This window comes from Miscanthus floridulus, chromosome 16 (assembly GCF_019320115.1).
Source record: "Miscanthus floridulus cultivar M001 chromosome 16, ASM1932011v1, whole genome shotgun sequence".
NCBI lineage: Eukaryota > Viridiplantae > Streptophyta > Magnoliopsida > Poales > Poaceae > Miscanthus > Miscanthus floridulus.
In genome coordinates, this window is record NC_089595.1 from 98,529,401 (window position 1) to 98,553,017 (window position 23,617).

Here is a 23,617-nt window from a genome sequence, read left to right on the forward strand (position 1 = left end):
AGGTGGGCACGAACGCGCGGCCTCTGTTGCCGTTTTTCCCGCGGCCTTTGTTTTGACTGAAAAGTGTCGCGCCGCTATTCCCTCCACAGGCGCCAACGAAATATTTCCGAGAGCGAATTGACTCTACTACCCATATGCGCACACAAAATTACCCCCTCTTTCCCATATTATATGTCGCTTTTGGTTTCTGTGCCACAAGTTTGACTTGATTCGTAGAAAATACGTGCAACATTTGTAACTCCAAATAAATTTATTAAAAAACTATATTCAAAGATCTTTCCAATGATATCAATTATATACCATAAATATTAATATTTTTAATATATATTTTGTTAAAGTTATTTCTCAGAAAACAAAAATGACAGATATTTTGGGACGAAAGGAGTAACATATACTAGCTGCACTTCTATCTGCTAGCATATCAAGGGTAGCTTGGTAATTGTTGTGCCATCCTTCCATCCAAATAAAGGGTCGGCACCAACCCTAAATCCCCAATTCCCATCTCAGCCGCCTCCATCCACCACTCCACGCTACCCTGCTCTGCCACCGCGGCGGCGTGCCGCATCAAGCTCCGGGGCTCCTGCCTCGAGGGCCGTCGACGTCGCCCACCGCCAGGGCCGTCGCCGCCGCTAGGTCCGTCACCCGCCTCCAAGAACGGCGCCACCACCGTCGCTGCCTCCAAGAACGGCCTCTGAAGCGCGCGTGCGCAGTGCGCTACCCTCAAACGCACGCGGCGCAGCAGCTGCCGGTGCCCTCAGCTGCCCCACGTGTGGCCCCCTTTCTGATGCCGCGGCCGCGCGGAAGAAGGCGGAGGTGCGACGTCCCGAGCCCTCGCGGCGCAGCTGGCCTGAGCTCATGGCCGCCGGGACGAGCGGAGCCCTTTGTTGGTGAAATTTTCTAATCTTGTCATTAGGATTAGGGTTTCTGGAGAGAAATTGGGGATTTACCCTTGGTTTTTGGCTTCGGTTTCTCTGTTGGAAAACTCATCTCCTTTTTTGTGCTTATCTCAGGCTAATTTGGATTAAATCGCCATCTATGCATAAGATTTGCATATTATCAGAGGCTAATTTTAACTCATGCAGTCACGTGCAGCCGCTGCCGGTGCTGTGGGATGTGCTGGTCGCCGTAGGACGAAGACGAGCATGCTCCAGCTGCTGCTGAACTGCCGACTAACGGCTTCTACTTTCCTGTGCATAGTAAGGTCTATTATGTGTGTTAGCTGTATAACCCATTTTTATAGAGATGCTCATGTCAGAAGCAGCTAAAGCTACAACAGAGATTGTTGATGCATTGAGAACTGGAGCTGCAGCGATGAAAGCAATGCAAAAAGCAAGGTTAGATGTTGCTCAGGTGTGGCTGCTACCATTTATTCAACATTTCTCAGTGCTAGATGTTGCAACTCGTGCTTGTCTGAATAGGAGTTTCAGTAACTAGTGCAGCAACACAACTCATTTTTATTATGAGTTCTATTGGATAATAATCATTGTACTGGAACTTCATATCGAGTGTTTGTGTTTGAAAAGAACTTCATATTGAGTGTTTGTCATAAAGAAAACATATTACTTTCTCCAAAGTTTATTAACAAATGTGAGCTCTATCTCAGAAAATATATTCCTCTCATGTTTACCTCTTACTAAATAAACTTGAACTGATCTGACTCGGTACATATAAGGATCTTTGGTTTGATCTATGTGATTATGTAGTTGCAACTATAGTAGGTACAAGTTTTAGATATTTGTTTGATCAATGCAGTTTAGGCATTAAGTAAACTGCTGCTTTTTTAATAAAAAATAATGTTATCTCATCTTGATATAATCAGAGAACACACCCCTGCTCTTGCTTAATCCAGTTACATCTATTTTAGTACTCAATATTCGTTCACAAAGCAGGTGTTTTGTATTGGTCTGTTCCCCTAACAAATCCCCACTGTAGGTACGTACACACCCCTGTTCAGAGCAGCAGCAGCAACTTCTCCAGCAGGTGGAAGCACTGTAGCAGGCAGCGACACGTCAAAAGTCAAGCACCAGCTCAGGCAGAGGCAGGGGCCAGCCATACCATTGTTCTCTGAAGTTTGAACTCTAAACCAAGCATGGCTAATGGTCAGTAGAAGTACTCATTATTCAGAGTTCAAAATAAACTTCAATTCGTTCTCAAATTAGCTACTTGTTTAGTTGCTGCATCATACTTGACTCCCTACTGCAAAAATGAAACTAAGTACTCCATGTTCAGCCACTAATCTATTGCTCATCACAATTAGTTTTCAGTTTTGACAATTTCTTGTCAGATTATTTTTGTATATTGGTAGCAGTAGTATCAGGATGTTGTATTATTCCCCTCTAATAAGCATCAGCAGCTGCTACAATTCCGTCCTGTGATCAGTTCTCAGAATTCTGATTAACAACTTGGCAATTGAAAACTATAGGTTTTTACTTAGAAACTCATATATATTGTACATCAGTTTTACATAACTTGTCTATATTTGCTTATTACATGGTTATATTTTTCAGAAAGTGTTGGGCACTAGCCTTTTGGCTTGAGTTTCTGGAAAATGATTCGCCAAATAACTTGATAGATGTGCTCTAGTTTTGGCAAGTCATTTCTTTTGGTTTTTGAGTTCCTAGAAATGATTGTGTGCACAAACCTTAGGATTGTGAAACACAAAGTACTAGTATTGCTTGCTGAGATGACCATTCATGTAATTCTTTTGGTGCTTGACTTTGTTGGATATGATGTACACAAAAATATGGTGTACAAGACAAATTGGATGTTATATGTATTAACCTCCATGTGACATGTGACAATATATTAAGCTTGAATATCGATTTCATATGTGCTAAAATTTGTTTTTTTGTATGTTTATATTGTCCTGTTAAACCGTCTGTCGCCCTAAATACATAGATTATTGGATGATCTGTCGGTATATGCTTGGTAACAGAGCATCTGTCGCTAAAAAGTAGCAATGGGTTATATTTAGGGCAACGGACTGTCTGCCGCTAAAAGTATTGTCTACGCTAAAGATTTTTAGCAATAGGACTTACACCGTTTGCAGAAGTCTGTCGCTATAACTTTTTAGCATCATTGTCGTTGTAACCGCTTTTAGCGTCAGTACATCAATCGCTAATCTTGGTGTTGTGGTGTAGTGGTTATAAATACGAAGCTCAGATAATTTTACTGGCAAAAATAGAAAGATGACAAGCAGTTCAGTTTTCAGATTATACATATAAAGCTTAGATAATTTTACTGGCAAAAATAGAAAGATGACCAGTTCAGTTTTGTGACAATGTGACAATTCATAGACATTGTTTTCTTAAAAAAAATTATGGTCCTCTCTCTTCAATTGGATTAGCGATGATGTAAAAAAAAGTTAAAAACCAACGATGTCTCTCCATCACATGTTTTCTTAAAAAACACAGTGAATAGTCAATAAAAAATGTGGCGGGCATTGCTTATTTGTTAATTATCTGAGTCAACAAAAATTTGAAAATGTCTATATAGTAGAGTCGGTGAGCTTACGATGTCGTGCTCTTCGTGACCGTGTTAATTTTATGAACTTTGCTTTTTGGATTGATGTCATTTTAATGTGGGTATTTAATTTTATAGTATTATTATCTTATCGTACGATCCGTACGTTTTTAGTATAAATTGTTAGTTATCCCGTAGCAACGCACAGGTACGCTACCTAGTAGTATATATAGGCCCTGTTCGTTTCGCTAAAATTTGGTTTATGCTGTTGCTTATGTTAAAATATTGCTAGAGGAAAACACATTTCTTTCACTGAAAGTACTGCTGAAGTAATGCTGCAGAACATGATGGAATATCATTAGATAGATAGTTGAATCTATTTTTATAATAAACTTATTTAGGGATACAAATATTACTAATTTTTTATAAATCTAGTTAAATTTAAGAAAGATTGACAGACACACTTACTTTAGGACGAAAGAAGTAATCTAAAATAAAATTACAAATAACCACAACATCGGTTGATCTTATTTCAACATGACGAGGCAATTCTCGTCTACGTCTACCCAAGAGAAACAGGCTGGGGCGTCGGCACATCGGCCTCTGCTTCACAACGCGCACGCCGAACCGTCCGCCCGTTTGTGCGTGTCGTCGCAGCAGACAGGATAGCGGTGGCCTGCTCTTGCACCACGCTCCACGCCTCCCGTACGTGCCGCTCCTCGGTGAGCGAGTTGCCGATGGCGCAGCGCAGAATGTAGACGCCGCCGACCACGGCGGAGCTCATGTACACGCGAGCCGTCGCGTTCACCACCTCGAGGAGCCTCCGGCTGAGCTCGTTGCCAGCCGCTGCTGCCACCTCGTCGCCGTCGCGGACGCGCTTCTCCCCGAGGATTGTTTGAATAAGTCCTGAGCTCCCTGATTTAGCAAGTAGAAGGTAGATTAGCGGGCTGAGCTAAGAATGGCATGTCCCAGATTGTTGGGATGGCAGCAATTGTGCACGAACATGCCGTGATTGCCTCAGGCATTTGTATCCTTATTTGACTTGTAATTTTGCTTATATAGGAATGAAAGATCGACAGAAAAGCTGCCGCTTTGCAGCACAAGCATTGTGTCCACTGTGTCGCGTGTGTTTCTCCTTTCTCTAATCGGAGTTCTGTCAATTGGCATCGGAGCCGAGTCTCGCCGTTGCCATGTCATCAAAGTCGCCAATCAAGGCTGAGACTAGTGATGGCACCGGCGAGAAGGTCCTGCAGTCGCGTTCACCGCCACGTCGTCGTGGCCGCTCCCACAACCGCTCCTCACGCAACCGGGACGCCGGATCGCGCGTTGTAGAGCGTGTCATCGAGCGGCCGTCGGCGAACGTCGCGTGGCCAATGCCGACCCGGACAAATTATCCGGAATGGGCCTTGGTCATGGAGGTGAATTTCCAGACCCTCCGCGTCTGGGACGCCGTCCACGACGGCATCTCTGTAGACCCCGATGAAGAAGAGTACCACGACGACCATCAGGCAATGGCGGGCCTCTTGCGCTCGGTACCCTCCGAGTTGTGGAGCACCCTCGCCACGAAGAAGACCGCCAAGGAGGCGTGGGACGCGGTCAAGATCCTACGGATCGGCGATGAACGTGCGCGCGACGCTAGCGCGCAACAGCTTCGACGCGAGCTCGGCAACATCTCCTTCAAGGAAGGGGAGACCGTCACCGAGTTCGGCCTTCGGATCACCGCGCTCGCCACCAACCTCCGCTCCCTCGGCGACAACATCACCGACGCCGAGGTGGTTAAGAGACTGCTGTAGGTGGTCCCGGACAGGCTGAATCAAGCCGCCGTCTCCCTCGAGATGTTCCTCAATCTGAATCAGGTATCAATCGAGGAGGTCATCGGTCGGCTGCGCGTGTTCGAGGATCGCGGAAAGCCCAAGGAGGTCACGGACGCCATGGGGCGCCTGATGCTCTGTGAAGAAGACTGGGAGGCCCGACGCAAGGCGCGCCGCGAGCAGGAGAGCTCCGGCGGCAGCTTCGGCACCAGCAACCGAGGGAAGCGCCGAGGGCGCGGACGCGGTCGTGGCGGCGCAGGATCTTCGCCGCGTGATGGCCGCGATGGCCAGAACGCCGGTGGCGGGAAGCCGCCACCCGGCACTCTCTGCCACAACTGCGGCAAGGGTGGCCATTGGGCCAAGGACTGTCACGGGAAGAAGAAGGGCGCGGCACATGTCGCGCAAGCCGAAGAGGAAGAAGGGGCTCTCATGTACGTCGCCGCGGACACTGAGGTATGCGCGTCGCAGGACTCGTGCTCTCATCCCGAGTCGCCACCGCATGATGTTCCGCAGGCTCGCGTTCACCTCATCGAACGGAAGGTTCTCCTTCATCTCAGTGAGGAGGAGAAAGAGGCCGTGGGGCCTCGACGCTGGGTGCTCGACACCGGCGCGACGAACCACATGACGGGTTCGCGGTCCGTCTTCGCCGAGCTGAACACTAGTGTTGCCGGAACTGTAAAGTTCGGTGACGGATCGGTGGTCGCCATTGAAGGAAAAGGCACCGTTCTGTTCGCCCTGAAGAACGGGGAACACCGTCGTCTCGACGGGGTGTACTACATCCCACGCCTCACCACCAATATCGTCAGCCTCGGGCAGATGGATGAGGATGGCTTCAAGGTGGACATTGAGTCCGGGGTTCTGCGCCTCTACGACCTGCAGCGACACCTCCTCGCCAAGGTACAACACTCGGCGAGTCGACTGTACTACCTCGACATGAACGTCGTGGCGCCGGTCTGCCTCACTGCCCGAGCTGGTGACGTCGCTTGGCGCTGGCATGAGAGGTATGGGCATCTCAATTTCCAGGCGCTGAGGAAGCTGGGTCGCGACGACCTTGTGCGTGGACTGCCGGTGATTGATCACGTCAATCAAGTCTGCGAAGATTGTGTCTTGGTGAAGCAGAAGCGCACCTCATTCCTGTAGGCTGCGAAGTTCAGAGCGGAGGAGCAGCTCGAACTCGTCCACGGTGATCTGTGTGGGCTGATCACGCCGCAAACACCAGCCGGGAACGCCTACTTCCTGCTACTGGTGGATGACATGAGCCGCTATATGTGGCTCACTCTTCTGCGCACCAAGGCGGACGCACCGGCGGCCATCATGGAGTTCCAGGCCCGTGTCGAGCGAGAGACGGGCAAGAAGCTCAAGGTCCTGCGAACTGACAATGGAGGTGAATTTACCTCGGTCGAATTCGCTGAGTATTGTGCAGGTGAAGGAGTGCAGCGCCATTTCTCGGCTCCCTGCTCGCCGCAGCAGAACGGCGTTGTAGAATGCCACAATCAGATGATCGTGGGCATGGCGAGGAGCATCCTACGTGCACGCGGCGTGCCCGGACACTTCTGGGGTGGGGCGGTTCACACTGCCGTGTATCTCCTCAATCGGGCACCGACGGCCGCGCTCGAAGGCAAGACCCCTTACCAGGCTTGGTACGGGAAGAAACCGCCCGTGCACTTTCTGAGGGTGTTCGGCTGCGTCGCCTACATCAAACGACTGCCCCCGCACACTGCCAAGCTCGACGACCGCGGCCAGAAGGTTGTCTTCATCGGCTACCAGAGCGGGTCAAAAGCATATCGCTTCTATGACCCCGCTACGGAGCGCGTCCACGTCTCGCGCGACGCGATCTTCGATGAGAGCGTGCGCTAGGAGTGGGGGAGCACCTCCACCGACCTCGAGCAGGAGCCCTTCACTATCGAGCAGGAGTATGAGCTCCCACGTCGCGTCTCTGGCGCACCATTGACGGTCACAACGTCAGGGGAGCCCGCGACACCACCCACCGCTCCGGAGTCACCTGCGGCTGCCGTGACAGCCATGCCTGCTATGCCGCCGCCATGAACTCGGATCGCTCCCATGGGGACGTAGGTCGAGTTCGCCACGCCGCTCAGCGACGACCCCAACCTCGATGTGGATGATGACGAGGATGTGGCGCACCGGTACCGTAGGCTGGACAACATCCTCGGCTCTGGAGCCGTTCTAGGCCTGGCGGACCGGGACACCATGGAGGCTGAACTGCATTCAGTCAGCGTGGAGGAGCCGCGGTCGCTAAAGGAGGCCGAAGGCGATCCAAATTGGATTGCAGCGATGGAGGAGGAGATGACTTCCATCCGGGAGAACAGATCTGGTCCCTGGTGGATCTCCCACGTGGTCACTGCGCCATCGGCCTCAAATGGGTGTATAAGGTGAAGCGCGATGAGAACGGGAACGTCGCCAAGTACAAGGTCCGCCTCGTCTCCAAGGGATATGTGCAGCGCCCCGGCATCGACTTTGAAGAGGTGTTCGCTCCGGTTGCTCGGCTGGAATCAGTGCGGCTGCTTCTCGCCATTGCAGCGCACTACAGCTGCAGCGTTCACCACATGGACGTCAAGTCGGCGTTCTTGAACGGGGACCTCCAGGAGGAGGTATATGTCCAACAGCCGCCGGGATTCGTCGATGGCAAATACCAGCACAAGGTGTTGCGTCTACACAAGGCGCTGTACGGACTCCGGCAGGCTCCACGGGCTTGGAATCAGAAGCTCGATGCCTCGCTGCTGGCACATGGCTTCACACGCTGCACTAACGAGCATGGGATGTACACCCGTGGAGAAGGAGCAGCATGCCTGATCGTGGGCGTGTATGTCGATGATCTAATCATCACAAGAGGCAATGCAGGCGTGGTGAGCAAGTTCAAAGCCGAGATGATGAGCACCTTCCGCATGAGCGATCTCGGGCTCCTCTCATACTACCTCGGTCTGGAAGTCACGTAGGGAGTGAGCGGCATCACCATTCGGCAAGGAGCCTACGCCACCAAAATTCTTGAGAAGGCGGGGCTGGGTGCTTGCAAGCCAAGCGCCACTCCCATGGAGATGAAGCTAAAGCTGCTGAAGGAGGGGACGACTTCAAATGTTGATGCCACTGAGTACCGTAGTCTCATTGGCAGTCTCAGGTATCTCTACAACTCCAGACCCAACTTGGCCTATGCAGTTGGGTACCTAAGTCGATTCATGGAAGCACCGCATGAAGAACATCTTGCTGCTGTCAAGAGGGTGCTTCGCTATATAGCAGGGACAGTGCATTGGGGACTGCATTACTGTCCAGGAAGAAGAACTGAAGGAGTCCCCAAGCTGGTGGGCTATTCTGATAGTGATCTTGCCAGAGATATCAGTGATCGAAAGAGCACCAGCGGCCTCATCTTCTTCCTTGCAGGTGGTCCGATTGCTTGGCAATCAACCAAGCAAAAGGTGGTCGCGCTATCTTCATGTGAAGCAGAGTATATCGCGGCTGCTAGAGCTGCGTGCGAGGCTGTTTGGCTAGCACGCTTGCTGGCTGAACTCGTCGGAGGAGCAGTCCACGCGCCAAAGCTCAAGGTGGACAACAAGTCCGCCATCTCTCTGATGAAGAACCCTGTGCATCATGACCAGAGTAAGCATATTGATGTGAAATTCCACTTCATCCGGGAGTGCTGCGATAGGAAGCTGATCGACGTCGAGTTCATTGGTACTGAACAGCAGCTAGGTGACATTCTGACAAAAGCTCTCGGGCGCGTTCGGTTTCAAGAACTTCGTGGCAAGATCGGCATGAAAGACTTAGTCTAGTTGCTCTAGGACTTAGGAGGAGAATGTTTGAATAAGTCCTAAGCTCCTTGATTTAGCAAGGAGAAGGTAGATTAGCGGGCTGAGCTAAGAATGGCATGTCCTAGATTGTTGGGATGGCAGCAATTGTGCACGAACATGCCGTGATTGCCTCAGGCATTTGTATCCTTTTTTGACTTGTAATTTTACTTATTGTCGGGTATCTTAGAATGGGGTACCCCAAGCAAACATCAAATGGGTCGCTAAAGTCCCATCTAAAAAATAAAGCTAGAAGGTAAGCCATGGGCCCCTCACTCGCCACGACTGAGCCCATTGGGTCCTCCTCCTCTTCGCCTCGAGCCTCGAGTAGGAGGTCTCGGCATCCTGACGCAAACTCTGCCTCGCGCGAGGCTCTCCAGGGAAGGCCTCGGCAGGGAACGTTGTCTCCGCCTCGCCCGAGGCTCTCCACAGAAGGCCTTGGTAGGGGGTGCATTCTCCATATCGCGCGAGGCGTCTCGCGCAAGGCCTCGGCAAGGAGCCTGATCTCTGCCTCGCGCGAGGCCTCATTCTCCATGTCGCTCGAGGTCGGGTCGTCCGCAGCCCGTCACCCCCCGCCTCGACCGACCCTCTAGACGGTGCGTCATGTCTCATTAATGCTTCAACCACTCCCGCAATCTCAGTCGGACGATGGCTCAATGCCACAGAATGGCCGACGGGACCCGAGGTCGCATCAACGCCATACCGGCCGGGACAGGGCACGACGGGGATTACCGGCCACTGTGTCCTAACGCTGTGTCCACGATCAGCGCCATGCTGGCTGGGATAGGGTACGGCAGGGATTACCGGCCACTGTGTCCTAACGTTGTACCCACGATCAGCCGCCCACTCGAGGCCTCGGCACTGTACACCAAGGTCTCGGCTATCTTGGGGTTCGTGCCTGCCGAGACCCCTCCACCGTGGTGCAGCCTCGGCACCGACCAAGTCTCGGCCTCACGCACAGTCCGTCCACAGTGGCTTGCACGTTCACCGCCGCACCCACTTCGAGGTAATCCTGGGGCTCCTACGACGCACAGGATCTGATGGGACGACCACGCCATCCCAGTGCTCCAAGGATGGACCACTCCGACGACCACGCCGCCACAGGAACAGGCTACAGGGCCCGGACACGCCGCCTCTGTTCACACGACACCGTATAGTAAGCTCATGTACCATCCTTGTCCTCCCTTCAGGCTATAAAAGGAGAGGACTTGGGCTGTTTTAGGAAGAGGAAGAAGAACACCTTGTAATACACACACGCACACATCCCGGCCGCTGAAGAGCAACATCTCAGACGGTCCACACGACACCTTGCTGAGACCTAGGACTAGTTCCCTCTCTCCCCTAGCTTGTAACCCCCTACTACGAGCACTTCGATGCAAGGAATACAAGATCGACCTCTCAGACTGGACGTAGGGCCTTGATTGCCTGAACCAGTATAAACCTTGTATCTCTTTGCATCACCATCCGGAATTGGGAGCACGCAGAACAAATTCACTAGTTGGTTGAGGACCCCCCGGTCCGAAACATCGACAGTTGGCGCGCCAGGTAGGGGCCTCTGCATGTCAGTTTCGTCATCCCAGCAGGTTCCGGATGGCAGACCCCGTACGACCATTGCGTCTCGGCACCGTGGTTTGGTTCGGGAGCCTAGAGTTCATGTCTCTAGGGCATGAGTACGACATGGTACTCCTCACTCCTCAAACCCCACCGTCCGACGATGAAGTTACGCACCGGTAGCCCAGGCGCTGGCGGCGCCCGGGCGGCCGCTCTCGCCGCTCTCGCCACGCTCGCTAGGCACGACACGAGCAAGGTCACCCCGACGCTACGCGAATTCGGGGCGGCACGCCACCCCCACCGATATCCTACGACCAGCTATTGGCACAGGGTCCCTGGCTGGGGACCTATCTAGCCTGAGCTTGGACAAAGGAAAATCGTCGGTGGCATGCGGCGATGCCTAGTCATCAAGTTCCGCTCCACCACTCCCTGAAGAACTGACCCCAGCGGAGCAGAATCTGGTGACGGCACCATCCCCATACCCCTTTGGGTTGAGAAATGCCGCCGCCTCTTACGCCTACGCTTACACTGCCGCTCATGAGCATCCCTCGGAACGCCGCCAGCGCTTCGCTCTCGACCTGAGCACCCACGCCGACTCCTCAGATGAGGACGAGGCATGGACCGGAGTGGATTTCTCCGGACTCCACGACCCTGGGCTTTGCGCCAGTTCTTGGCCGCAAGCGACTACTGCTTCGGCTACTCTGACTCCGACGACGAAGGCACCTATGACCCCACTCGCGAGTGTTTTCACGTCAGGCTCGGGATGCCGAGGGCGAGCGAAGAGGACGAGGGGGCAGGTAGCCATTCCCTGCTCCGCCCAGGTGCGGGCGCCGCCACACCTCCACGCACCGTCCTGCCGGCCGCACGAAATGAGAACGTCGCTCTTGTGCGACCTCAGCGCCTAGACCTAGAACAGCTCCGTGAGCTCTAGGACAAGGTCGAACAAGACCAACTCCTTCTACAGCAGCTTCGAGACTCTCTCGAACAGGAACAGCGAGGTCGCGGCGAAGGCGAGGGAGCCCGACGGAGGGCCCGCGATGTGCATCACCGCATCCATGACGACGAAGGGAGTGAGCAACCCCCAGTCTTCAATCGCGCTAGCCAGAACGTCGTGGCTACGGCAATGCTGGTCCGCGCAATGCCTGAGCCTTCTACCACGGAGGGGTGGCGGGTCTGCGGCGAGCTCCGGGATCTCCTAGAGACCGCTGCAGTTCAGCAGGCCGAGAGTTCTGCCTCCCGATGACACGGGGGCACCTCGAACCTACCCATGGCCCCGCCTCAGCAGGATAGGGAAGCCCCGGCTTGTCCCGAGCCCGACCAAGCGCCGATAGCCCACAGGGTCCCCATGCTTCTGGACCGCCTCGGCAATCGACGTGAGGTACAGGGAGACCATGAGGTGGTCAGCAGGCGATGACGCCACGACAACGAGGGGCCCGCTCGGGGCTACCACCCACACCGAGGTGGTTGCTACAACAGCGGGGAGGACCGCAGTCCTTCCCCTGAACCGCTAGGCCCCCGGGTCTTCAGTAGGGCCATCCGCGCTGCTCTTTTCCCCGCCCGGTTCCAGCAACCAGCCAATCTCGCGAAGTAGAGCGGCGAGACCAACCCTGAACTCTGGCTTGTCGATTACCGCCTAGCCTGCCAGCTAGGTGGCGTGGACGATGACCTGCTCATCATCCGCAACCTCCCCTTGCTCTTGTCAGACTCAGCGCGAGCCTAGCTCGAGCACCTTCCTCCCTCGCAAATCCACGACTGGCGTGACTTGGTTAGGGTCTTCGTCGGGAACTTCTAGGGCACATACGTGCGCCCTAGGAACTCCTGGGATCTTAAGAGCTGTCGCCAGAAGCCGGACGAGTCTCTCCAAGACTTCATCCAGCGCTTCTCCAAACAGTGCATCGAGTTGCCCAGCGTCGGCGACTCGGAGATCGTCCAGGCTTTCCTCTTCAGCACCACTTGTTGGGACTTGGTTCGAGAGTTAGGTCAGAACATGCTGCGCACTGCTGCTGCACTCCTCGACATCACCACCAGCTTCGCCTCAGGTGAAGAGGCTGTTGGAGCCATCTTCCCCAACACCAACACCAAGGGTAAGCGGAGGGACGAGGCCCCTGAGGCCTCAGCCTCCCACCTCCCCAAGAGAAAGAAAAAGGGGCGCCTGGGGAAGCAGGAGGTCCTGGAGGCTGATCTGGTCGTGGCTGCAGAACGCAAGAACCCCCGAGGCTTCAAAGGCCCTAGGCCCTTCGACGACATGCTCAAGAAACCCTACCCTTACCACTAGGGCCCGGTCAAGCACGCTCTCGAGGATTGCACCATGCTGTGGCGTTACTACACCAGGCTCGGGCTCCCCGACGACGACGCCAAGCAGAAGGGCACCGACGGCCGGGACAAAGACAAGGATGACAGGTTCCCCAAGGTACGCAATGCCTTCATGATCTTCGGTGGGCCCTCGGCATGCCTTACGGCGCGGCAGCGCAAGAGGGAACACTGAGAAGTCTTCTCGGTCAAGGTGGCCACCCCCCAGTACCTCGACTGGTCTCGAGAGGCGATCACCTTCGATCGAGATGACCACCCTGACCATGTTCTGAATCCCAGGCAGTACCCACTAGTTGTCGACCCGATCATCGGCAACACCTGACTCTCCAAGGTGTTGATGGACGGAGGCAGCGGCCTCAACATCCTCTACGCCAACACCCTAGAGCTCTTGGAGATCGACCGATCGAGGCTCCAAGGCGACGTCGCACCCTTCCATGGCATCGTGCTAGGGAAGCGCACGCGATCCCTCGAGCGCATCGACCTTCCTGTCTGCTTCAGCACCCCCTCAAACTACCACAAGGAAGTCCTTACCTTCAAGGTAGTCGGGTTCGGGGGAGCCTACCACGCCATTCTAGGGCGGCCATGCTACACCAAGTTCCTGGTAGTCCCCAACTATACCTACCTCAAGCTCAAGATGCCAGGCCCCAGCGGTATCATCACGATTGAGTCCATGTACGAACATGCATACGACTACGACGTCGAGTGCATCGAGTATGCCGAGGCTCTTGCGGAGGTCGAGACCCTCATCGCCCACCTCGACCAACTCAGTGGCGAGGCGCCTGACTCCAAGCGTCGCGCGGGGGCGTTCAAGCCCGCCGAGGCCATCAAACTCATCCTGTTTGAGCCCCGTGTTTGATTTGCGAGGCCTCAACCGCAGCAAGGGCCTCATTCAGAGCACCTTTTGTCAGCCGGTGTGCACTCTCCTCTGCCCCCAGCTGCCCGGTGAGGGCCTTGCTCGAGGCCGTCGCTTCTTCGGCCCGGGACCTGAAGGCATCCCAATCACTGACCGCGCGGGGAAGCTCCTCCTCCAGCTCCTTGACCCGCGCCACCAAAGGGGCAAGCTGCATCTGGGCCATGGCCGCCTCGACCTTCGCATCGGCACAGTGAAGGCGGAGGTCCTCCACCTCCGTGCTTCACGCCGACAGAAGCTCGTTAGCATCGGCAAGAAGGCCCTTCTGCCGCTGAAGCTGGTCCCAGATGCCCCTCTCCCACCAGAGAAAGACCGACTTCCTGAGGGACCAGGTCTCGAGCTCCTGAGGAAGCAGAACAGAGGTCGACGATTGCGGCAAAACCGAGAAAAGAACGACGTCACGCGAGAAAGGAAAACGCGAACCTGGGCGACTCCGGGCAGTTCGTCGGCCACCACAAACAAGGCCATCCGCAGCGACCGCTCCACCAGCCTGTGGTATTGCTCGAAGGTGCCCCAGCGCCCTCCCTCGGCTGCGTCCTCGAGGGCGAACAGAGGCTCCCCCTTAGGGTCATCCCGGCTCCGCCACAGTACCCGTGGGTGGTCCCACCCGCAAGGCTCGGGTCGCGCCCACACGAGGGCCGAACTCCCCTCGTCCAAGATCAGCGCCGGCTGTTCCACGGCACCGGCATCCTCGGCATCGGCCACCTCCCGCGCTAGGGAGGTATCGTCGGAAGAGATCGGATAGACCTCCACCTCCCGGGCGCTCTCTCGCAGCAACGGTGGCCCCTGAGCCAAGGGCGCCACCGAGGCCTCTGCCGCCTTCATCTCCGCCTCCTGGACGGATGGCCCCGCTGCCATTACGATGGCCTTGGTGATCTCGTGGGCTCCGGCCTCCGCAATTATGGCCTCAATGGCCTCGGGGGCTCCAGCCTCTGCCATCGTGGCCTCGGAGGACGTAGAAACACCGGCCGCGGCCACTGCGGTCTTGGCGGTCTTGGGCGCCCTGTCCTCCGTCGCCTCAGCCTCAGAGACCCCGGGGGCCTCGACAACCAAGGGCACGCCGGCCCCATCCGACTCGTGAGCCTCGCCCCCGTGGGACGGGAGCGCTCCCTCTCTCGTCGGTGTAGGGGCCACCTTGGTAGCCCCTCCTTGGGCGGCCGGTTCTTTTAGGTCGACCCTCGCCGACGCCGCGCCGCGGTGGATGGTGGCTTGTGCCTCCGCCACCTAGTGGGCGGAGGAGCCGAGGCTCGCCTTAAGCGCCTTAAGGGGCGCCAAGGGAAGGTCGTCCGCAGGCCGCTTCCGACTAAGGAAAATTAACCTATAGGGTCAGCGCGAGACCAAAAAAGCGAATGGAAGGCACTATGACCCTGCCAAAAATACACTTGCCTTGAACGGGGTGGCAACCGCTTCGCCACAGCAAACCTCATCCATAGCGGCGGAGGCGGCGGTAGAGGCGTCGCCTCCGTATCCATCGGCGCCGGTCGGTCTTCAGCGGACCCCGGCGCCCCTTTGGTCGTCTGCAGGGGCGGTGGCATCGCCTCCACCGCCACCTGCTCCACCATGGCCATCGAGCCTACCGGGCTGATGGCACGTTTGCCTAACGCCCGCGCCTCGGGCGTGTCGGCCTCGGCCCCAGAGCGGGCAACCGCCGGCCCCGGGTCCGCTTCTCCTCCCCCTCCCGGGGGTGCAGGGCTGCTTGCCGACACCCCGGGCACCACCTCCATGACGTCAAGAAGGTGGTCCAAGGGACCTCGCCCTCCCTTGCCCTTGTCGTTCCTGTCCGAGGCCTTCGTCGACAACGACATCGACGGGGATTCCTCCAACGGGAGACCATCCTTCCATTGTTGACGGCGGCGCTTATCCAACTCCTTGCGCGTGAGGATGTGCTTCGTGTGCTTCACCGCCTTGGCGTCCTTTTGCCTCTTCTGCGCATCGGTGTGAGCGCGGTTGATCGCTCACCGCCCTGCGTCCTCAGGAACGGGCGGCGGAGAGGAGCACACGTCCCTCATCCCCTGAAGGAACAACAAACGCGCATAAGGGAACAAGGGGTAAGGGGAGACTGAGGAGGCTCAGAGGCTACAGCGGCACATGACTTACCAGTAATAGGAACCCCCGCGATGGCTGCATCACGATAGGGGTCAAGTTGCCGCCCCTCAGCTTCGCCTCTACCGTCTCCCCCAGCTGACGAAGAATTTCCTAGTCGGAAAGGGCGGAGGAGGACATCCGGGTGCCCTCAATGGGCTCACTCAGCTTCATCTCGAACAGCCACCACCGCCGAGCCATCAGTGGCAGCACCCTCCGGCGGTGGAAGGCGGCCACGACCACAGCCACGGTGAGGCCATGGCCCCGCAGCCTCGCCAGCCCCTCCAGGAGTGGCTCCAGCTTGGGCTGGTCGACCTTCGGAACACCCCACTTTCATCTCTCCGAGCAACTCCCCACAATCCGCCCAGTGTAGGGGGGAAGCCCTCCGTCGTCGTTGCAGAGGTAAAACCAACTCGTGTACCACCGGCGGTTGGAGGACACGAGTTGGGCCGGGATGTAGAGGTGCAGGCAGTCCTGACGCACTTGGAGAGTGCAGCCTCCGGCCCTCACCGCCTTCCTCTTACCTGACATGCCCATCGGCTTGGTAGTATGCCCTGCCCGGAACAGATGGAGCCACAACCCCCAATGGGGAGCGATCCCTAAATACCCCTCGTAGACGGTAACAAAGATAGCCGCCTGAGCGATGGAGTTGGGATTAAAATTGTGGAGCTCCACGCCGTAGTAGTGCGGGAGCGCCGGCATGAACCGGTCCGCCGGGACACTGAGGCCACGCTCATTGAAGGAGACGAAGCTCACGATGTAGCCGTCACGAGGCCTCGGCTCCGGCTCGCCGTACGGAGCAATCCACTCTGGCCTAGTGGGGTCTGTCACCGGGCGGAGGAGTGCACCGTCGACAAGCGACTGGAGCATCTCCTCAGTGACGTCCGATGGATCCCAGGGGTCCACCTTGATAACGATGATGTCGCCGGCCATGGGTGCGATGGAGGAATCAGGTGCGGCGGTGAGTTTTTTCTCTCCCCCCCACGCTCTCGCTTTTTTCCCGCTTTCTCCCTAGGCTCGCTCTTCCTCCTCTTCTTCTTGGCACCCACTACTCTAGCGACGGCTCGATGGGGGCGGTGCTAATGTAGGCAAGGTAAGACAAGGAGGGGCAAGACTCTTCGGGTATTTATGCAGGAAGGAGGCGAAACGAACGGGCGATGAAATCGGGGAGGTTTTCCCCCCGATCCGGCGCGGTTAACCACGAGCCGATTTCGCCAGCCCACGCGCCCACGTCTCCCGCATTAAATGTGAGGACAGTTATGTCCCATCCACCACGTCATGCTCGGCCACTATGGCAGCAGGCGTCGTTTCGACTCCCCATGAAACTGCCTCAAAAGGCGCGCCACCCGTGCCGAGCCAATAGGGAAGATATTCCCTGCGGCCTATTCCTTTTGTATGAAGGAACCGGGCTCTGAACCTATTACGATCTAGGGGTTCGAAGGCTGGGTCCCAAAGGGTTTCGACAGCCGCCCCAGGATAACAGAGTTAGGGATGACCGCGGGCGAGCCTATATGGGGCCGAGGCCCAAGCAATCGAAACGCTTGGGATGCCCAAAGTCGTGTCCGAGACCGGGGGAAAGTCTCCGAATGGAATCCCACCGTAGGGAGGCACCGAGCCACCGAGGCCCAGCGAACGGCCTCGGCACCCACTAGAGAAATCCTCTGGTACTCTTGGAGTGTGTCTCTGGACCGCTAGCCGTCCCCTAGCGAACGGGGTTTGGGCCTCCACTCGGACTACCCAATAACAGCTCACCGGAAGTGCCACCGCTCGTGCCCACCGAGGGTAGCGAGGCACATTCCACCCATCCTTCCGAGCAAAAAGGAAGCGTGAGGGTTGCACAAAAAGTTAGGGGAACCCTCGACGGCCTTCTCGTTCTATGCAGAGGCTAGGGGGCTCTTCCTGCAACCTTGCCGAGACCCAGCGACCCTAGCTCGCACTCAAAGGGGCTCGGCAAAACAAACCCTCCTTCCGAGCAAAAAGGAAGCATGAGGGTCGTACAAAAAGACAGGGGAGCTCCTGATGGCCCTCTCACCCTGTGCAGAGGCTAGGGGGCTCTTCCTGCAAATATGCCGAGACCCCACAACTCGGGCTCGCGCCCAAAAGGGGGCTCAGCAAACAAACCCTCACGCGCGAGGGGCGTATAAAAAGTCAGGGGAACTCCCGACGGCCCTCTCGCTCCGCACAGAGGCTAGGGGCTTTTCCTGCAACCTTGCTGAGACCAAAATGGGCTCGGCAAACAAACCCTCCGTCCGAACGAAAAGGATATGTGAGGGTCAGATGAAAAAGTCAGGGGACCCCCAGCCCCCCTCTTGCGCCAGGCGGAGGATCAGGGGCTCCTCTTGCACCCGAAGACCAAGACAAATGGTCCAAGCCCACGCTAGAGGTTTCATTACAAAACGCGATAAAGGGTGCCGAGCCCATTACGGTCCAGGGGTTCGAAGGCTGGGCCTCCAAGAGGTTTCGACAGCCGCCCCAGGGCAACAGAGTCAGGGACGACTTCGGGGCAAGCCTACAAATGGCCCAGGCCTGAGCAAACAGTCGCTCGGGGCGTCCTAGGTCGTGTCTGAGATCGGCAGGGAAGTATCCGAATGGGATCCCACCGTAGGGAGGCACTGAGCCACTGAGGCCCAGCGAATGGCCTCGGCACCCACTAGAAAAACCCTCTGGTACTCTTGGAGTGCGTCTCTGGACCGCTAGCCATCCCCTAGCGAACGGGGCTCGAGCCTCCACTCGGACTACCCGATAACAGCTCACCGAAAGTGTCCACACTCGCGCCCATCGAGGGTAGCCTGGCACATTCCACCCCTCCTTCTGAGCGAAAGGAAGCGTGAGGGTCATACCCAAAGTCAGGGGGGCCCCTGACGAACCTCTCACTCCGTGCGGAGGCTAGAGGGCTTTTTCCTGCAGCCTCGCCGAGACCCCCGCAACCCGAACTTGCGCTTATGGGCTCGACAAATGCGATAAGAACTACTCGCTCAAACGTGAAAATGAAGAAAGCCCCTAGAGGAGTAACTTCACTCCTCCAGGGGCTCGGGGGCTACACCCGGCGGGTGCGCTCGCGCGCACCCACCGGAACCTCAAAAAACAAACCCCAATTCCTACGGAGCAGGTATAAACCTAGCCTCGGCAAACCCTCAGGGAGAGTGCACGCACTCCCCCCGAGGCTCGGGGGCTACTGTCGGATACCTTAGAACGGGGTAACCCAAGCAAACATCAAATGGGTCGCTAAAATAAAGTTAGAAGGTAAGCCGTGGGCCCCTCACCCGCCACGACCGAGCCCACTGGGTCCTCCTCCTCCTCGCCTCAAGCCTCGAGCAGGAGGTCTCGGCATCCTGACACAAACCCTGCCTCGCGCGAGGCTCTCTAGGGAAGGCCTCAGTAGGGAACGCCGTCTCCGCCTCGCCTGAGGCTCTCCACGGAAGGCCTCGGCAGGGGGTGCATTCTCCATATCGCGCGAGGCGTCTCGCGCAAGGCCTCGACAAGGAGCCCGATCTCTGCCTCACGTGAGGCCTCATTCTCCATGTCGCTCGAGGCCGGGTCGTCCGCAGCCCGTCACCCCCCGCCTCGACCGACCCTCCAGATGGCGCGTCATGTCTCATTAATGCTTCAACCACTCCCACAATCTTAGCCGAACGATGGCTCAACGCCACAGAATGGCCGACGGGACCCGAGGTCGCATCAGCGCCATACCGGCCGGGACAGGGCACGGCGGGGATTACCGGCCACTGTGTCCTAACGCTATGTCCACGATCAGCGCCATACCGGCTGGGACAGGGTACGGCGGGGATTACCGGCCACTGTGTCCTAATGTTGTACCCACGATCAGCCGCCCACTCGAGGCCTCGGCACTATACACCAAGGTCTCGGCTATCTTGGGGTTCGTGCCTGCCGAGACCCCTCCACCGTGGTGCAGCCTTGGCACCGACCAAGTCTTGGCCTCGCACATAGTCCGTCCACAGTGGCTTGCATGTTCACCGCTGCACCCACTCCGAGGTAGTCCCAGGGCTCCCACGACGCACAGGATCTGATGGGACGACCATGCCGCCCCAGTGCTCCAAGGACGGACCACTCCAACGACCACGCCATCACAGGAACGGGCTACAGGGCCCGGACACGCCGTCTCTGTTCACACGACACCGTATAGTAAGCTCATGTACCGTCCTTGTCCTCCCTTCAGGCTATAAAAGGATAGGACTTGGGCCGTTTTAGGAAGAGGAAGAAGAACACCTTGTAATACACACATGCACACATCCCGGCCGCTGAAGAGCAACGTCTCAGATGGTCCACACGACACCTTGCCGAGACTCGGGACTAGTTCCCTCTCTCCCCTAGCTTGTAACCCCCTACTACGAGCACTTCGGTGCAAGGAATATAAGATCGACCTCTCAGACTAGACGTAGGGCCTCGATTGCCTGAACCAGTATAAACCTTGTGTCTCTTTGTATCACCATACGGAATTGGGAGCACGCAGAACAAATTCACTGGTTGGTTGAGGACCCCCCGGTCCGAAACACCGACACTTATATAGGAATGAAAGATCGATAGAAAAGCTGCCGCTTTGCAGCACAAGCATTGTGTCCACTGTGTCGCGTGTGTTCCTCCTCTCTCTAATCGGAGTTCTGTCAAGGATGACCGCGGCGGCGGCGCGCAGCCGGAAGCACACCAGCGTGAACTGCCTCGGCATGGGCACCTCGAACCACGCGTCACAGCGCACCATGGCCTCAAACGCGGCGGCCATGCGCACGTGGGCGCGCACGAGGCCACGCAGGCCCTCCACGCCGTGGCAGCGGAGCACGAGCCATAGCTTCAGTGTGCGGAACCGGCGGCTCAGCGCGACCTGCCAGTCCTTGTAGTCCACCACCGCGCCCTGCTACGCCTGTGCCGTAGATGGGTCCTTGAGGATCACGTCGCGGTCGGTGCCGAGCGCGGCCGTCAGTGCCACCGGACGCCGCACCCAGAGCGCGCAGCAGTCCATGTTGGCGAGGAGCCACTTGTGCGGGTTCGTGCTGAACGAGTCCACGGCCTCGGCACCTGGGACAGCGTGGTGGAGCTCTGGCCACACGCATGCGGCGCCCACGTAGGCCGCGTCCACGTGCATCCACACGCCGTGTCCCGCCACGGCGGCGCACAGATCGCGGAGAGGGTCGACCGCCGACGTCGGGGTGGTCCCCACGGTCGCATACAGGAACAGCGGGACCTTGCCCGCCGCCTCGTCAACGCGCACCACCGCGGCCAGCGCCTTGGGCGAGAGAGTGAAGCCGCTCTCCCTGGACGTCGGTATCTCGCGGCAGTTTCCCCGGCGAATGCCGGCGATGCGCGCGGCCTTCTGGAAGGAGAAGTGGGTCTGGTCGGAGCAGTAGACCACGAGGTCTCCCATCCGCTCCTCGCCTACCTCGGCGAGCTTCCGGTCTCTGGCGGCAACGATGGTGCAGAGCATCACTAGTAGAGAAATGACCTTTCATCCGCTTCGATTTTTGGCTTTAGTCTCGGCATTTTTTGCGTCCGGGAGTAAAGGAAGAATTAGTCCCGGTTGAAGCTACCAACATGGACTAAAGGCCCCTGTCCTAGCACGCTTTCACAGCAGGCCACCTTTAGTCCCGGTTGGTGTTACTAGCCAGGACTAAAGGTCCTTCAACCTTTAGTCCCGGTTGGTAACACCAACCGGGACTAAAGGGTGACCTTTTAGTCCCGATTGGTGTCACCAATCTGGATTAAAGATCTCCCACCCGAGACTAAAGGTACCCCACAGGTCAATTCAAAAGGAGAGTGTCCAGGACCCTGTCACATGTGGTGTACAGCTGAATTGGTAAGGAGTTTATGTGCGAGGAAAGAGGTCCTGGGTTCGAATCTCACACATCGCAAGAGAGGTCTCCCTACAATTTCATTTATTTTTCTCCTGAGGATGGACCTTTAGTCCCGATTATATGACCTGGGACTAAAAGCCAGGACCTTTAGTCCCGGATTCGTAGTCCCGGTTAGAAAACCAGAACTAAAGCCAGTTCCGAACTAGAACTACAACCCATTTCTCTACTAGTGCATGGTCTCGCAGGACGTCCCCAGCAGCGTGCCCCCGCCGCCTCCGGAGAACAGCAGGCTCTCCGGGAGGTGCAGCGCCTTGCAGACCCAGTCGGTGACGACGACCTCGAGCTCGGTGGCGGCCGGCGAGGCGGCCCACGTGAACGGGTTCACGTTAAGCCCCGCAGCGACCAGCGAGGGCCTCGCCGAGGGCGCCCATGTTGCTGGCCGTGGCCGCGAAGTGCGCGAAGTGGCGGGGGCTCTGCCAGCAGTGCGTGACGCCCGGTAGGACGAGGTCGCGGACGTCGCGCAGCGCCGCGGCAAGCGCGTCGGGCTCTGGCCACGCTGGCGCTGCCTCAGGAAGCTGCCGGGCCAGGAACCCCGGAGCGACGTCCGGGCGCACGGGGTACTCGTCGATGCACGCGTAGTAGTCCGCGATGAAGTCCACGACTAGGCGTCCCTGCCTGCGGAACTCGTCGGCGTCCAGTGGCGGCGGGTGAGGAAGAGAAGGCATGGCAATGGCGACGGGGGCAGCCGGGGTGGTGCCGCTGCCGCCGTTGGCTGTGGTGGTAGTAGTGTCGGCTCGGTTCAGGATGGCCATTGCAGGAGACGGCGTGGAGCAGTCTTGCTTCTTGGCAGGTCGTTTAGCTCATGCAGCAGACAAAGTGACTCCCACCGTGGCTCCGTGGATGCAAAGGGCTAGGAGAGGCGGGGTGTATTTGATGGCGCGGCGCGCATGCATGACGTGGGACAGAGGCTAGGGCGTGGCGCCATACATGATGACGCCACATACGAGGTGTGTGTGGTACTGGTACATGCATGATACAACAGGGAACCATATATAGTTTGCATGAACCACAGAAGTACATACATAACCAATTTGCGCTCATCTTCATTCCCTACCGACACCGTCAACAACGAGACGTCAACAAATGACGGCCTCGTATAAACGTGCGTGCATTTCAGGCTAGTTGGACAATCTTCAAGAGTTTGCTATCTTAACTTGGCATCTATATAATTTTGGCAAAACAAGAAAAAATAGCCTCCAACAGTTTGACAAAACAACTTGACATCAATAGCAACTTAGCAAATCTTCCCTCCGCGCGCGCAAATATACGCGTGCGTATACGGCGTGGCATCCGGGGCTCTTCTTTTTTTAGCGGGGCTCTTCGTTCTCTTAGCGGGGCTCTTCGTTCGCTTAGCGGGCCTCTTCGTTCGCTTAACGGGTTTTTTTATTTTACTAAGTCAAAAATGCCAAACTCTTGGAGATGAATTGTTTTTTTACTTGGCATATAATTTTGGGAGTTGGCAAATCACAAGATTTGTCAAGTAAAATTTGACAAACTCTTAGAGATGCTCTTAGACACGTGTGCTACGTTCCTATTTTTCATATCCTATACTCTTGTTCCTGCTTCTTCCTCGCTGTACGTCTTCTTCGACACCAAATTTTTTCTCCTTCCTCAAAAAAAAAATATCCTTCCTTCTAAACAATTATTATTAGAGTCCCAGTGCATCTCTTTTTAACAATAGAAGAAAAATTCGGCCTTGTCCTTAAAAAAAAATCAAACCAACTTACTATAGATTCTTACAAAACAAATCCGACTTTATTTTGAAGAATTAAACAAATCCGACTTATAGCTTGATTATTGTAATAAATGGCCATGTGCAAAGAAACGCAT

General features: G+C 56.4%; 1 long non-coding RNA gene and 2 pseudogenes across 3 annotated transcripts; 1 reads left to right on the top strand and 2 right to left on the bottom strand.

Moving 5' to 3' along the window:
• The first annotated feature begins 455 nt into the window (after positions 1 to 455).
• On the top strand, positions 456 to 2,829 carry LOC136513164 (uncharacterized). 3 transcript variants are annotated; one of them, XR_010773303.1, is made up of 3 exons: positions 456 to 1,350; positions 1,933 to 2,099; positions 2,508 to 2,829. It is a non-coding gene; the product is annotated as an uncharacterized lncRNA (long non-coding RNA). The 3 variants fall into 3 exon arrangements; XR_010773302.1 differs by having other exon boundaries at positions 1,933 to 2,829; XR_010773304.1 differs by having other exon boundaries at positions 456 to 1,334; positions 1,933 to 2,829.
• A 143-nt stretch (positions 2,830 to 2,972) lies between these two features.
• Positions 2,973 to 22,610, bottom strand: LOC136513163 (tyrosine decarboxylase-like; annotated as a pseudogene).
• On the bottom strand, positions 4,761 to 5,627 carry LOC136513530 (uncharacterized; annotated as a pseudogene).
• Positions 22,611 to 23,617: the final 1,007 nt, after the last annotated feature.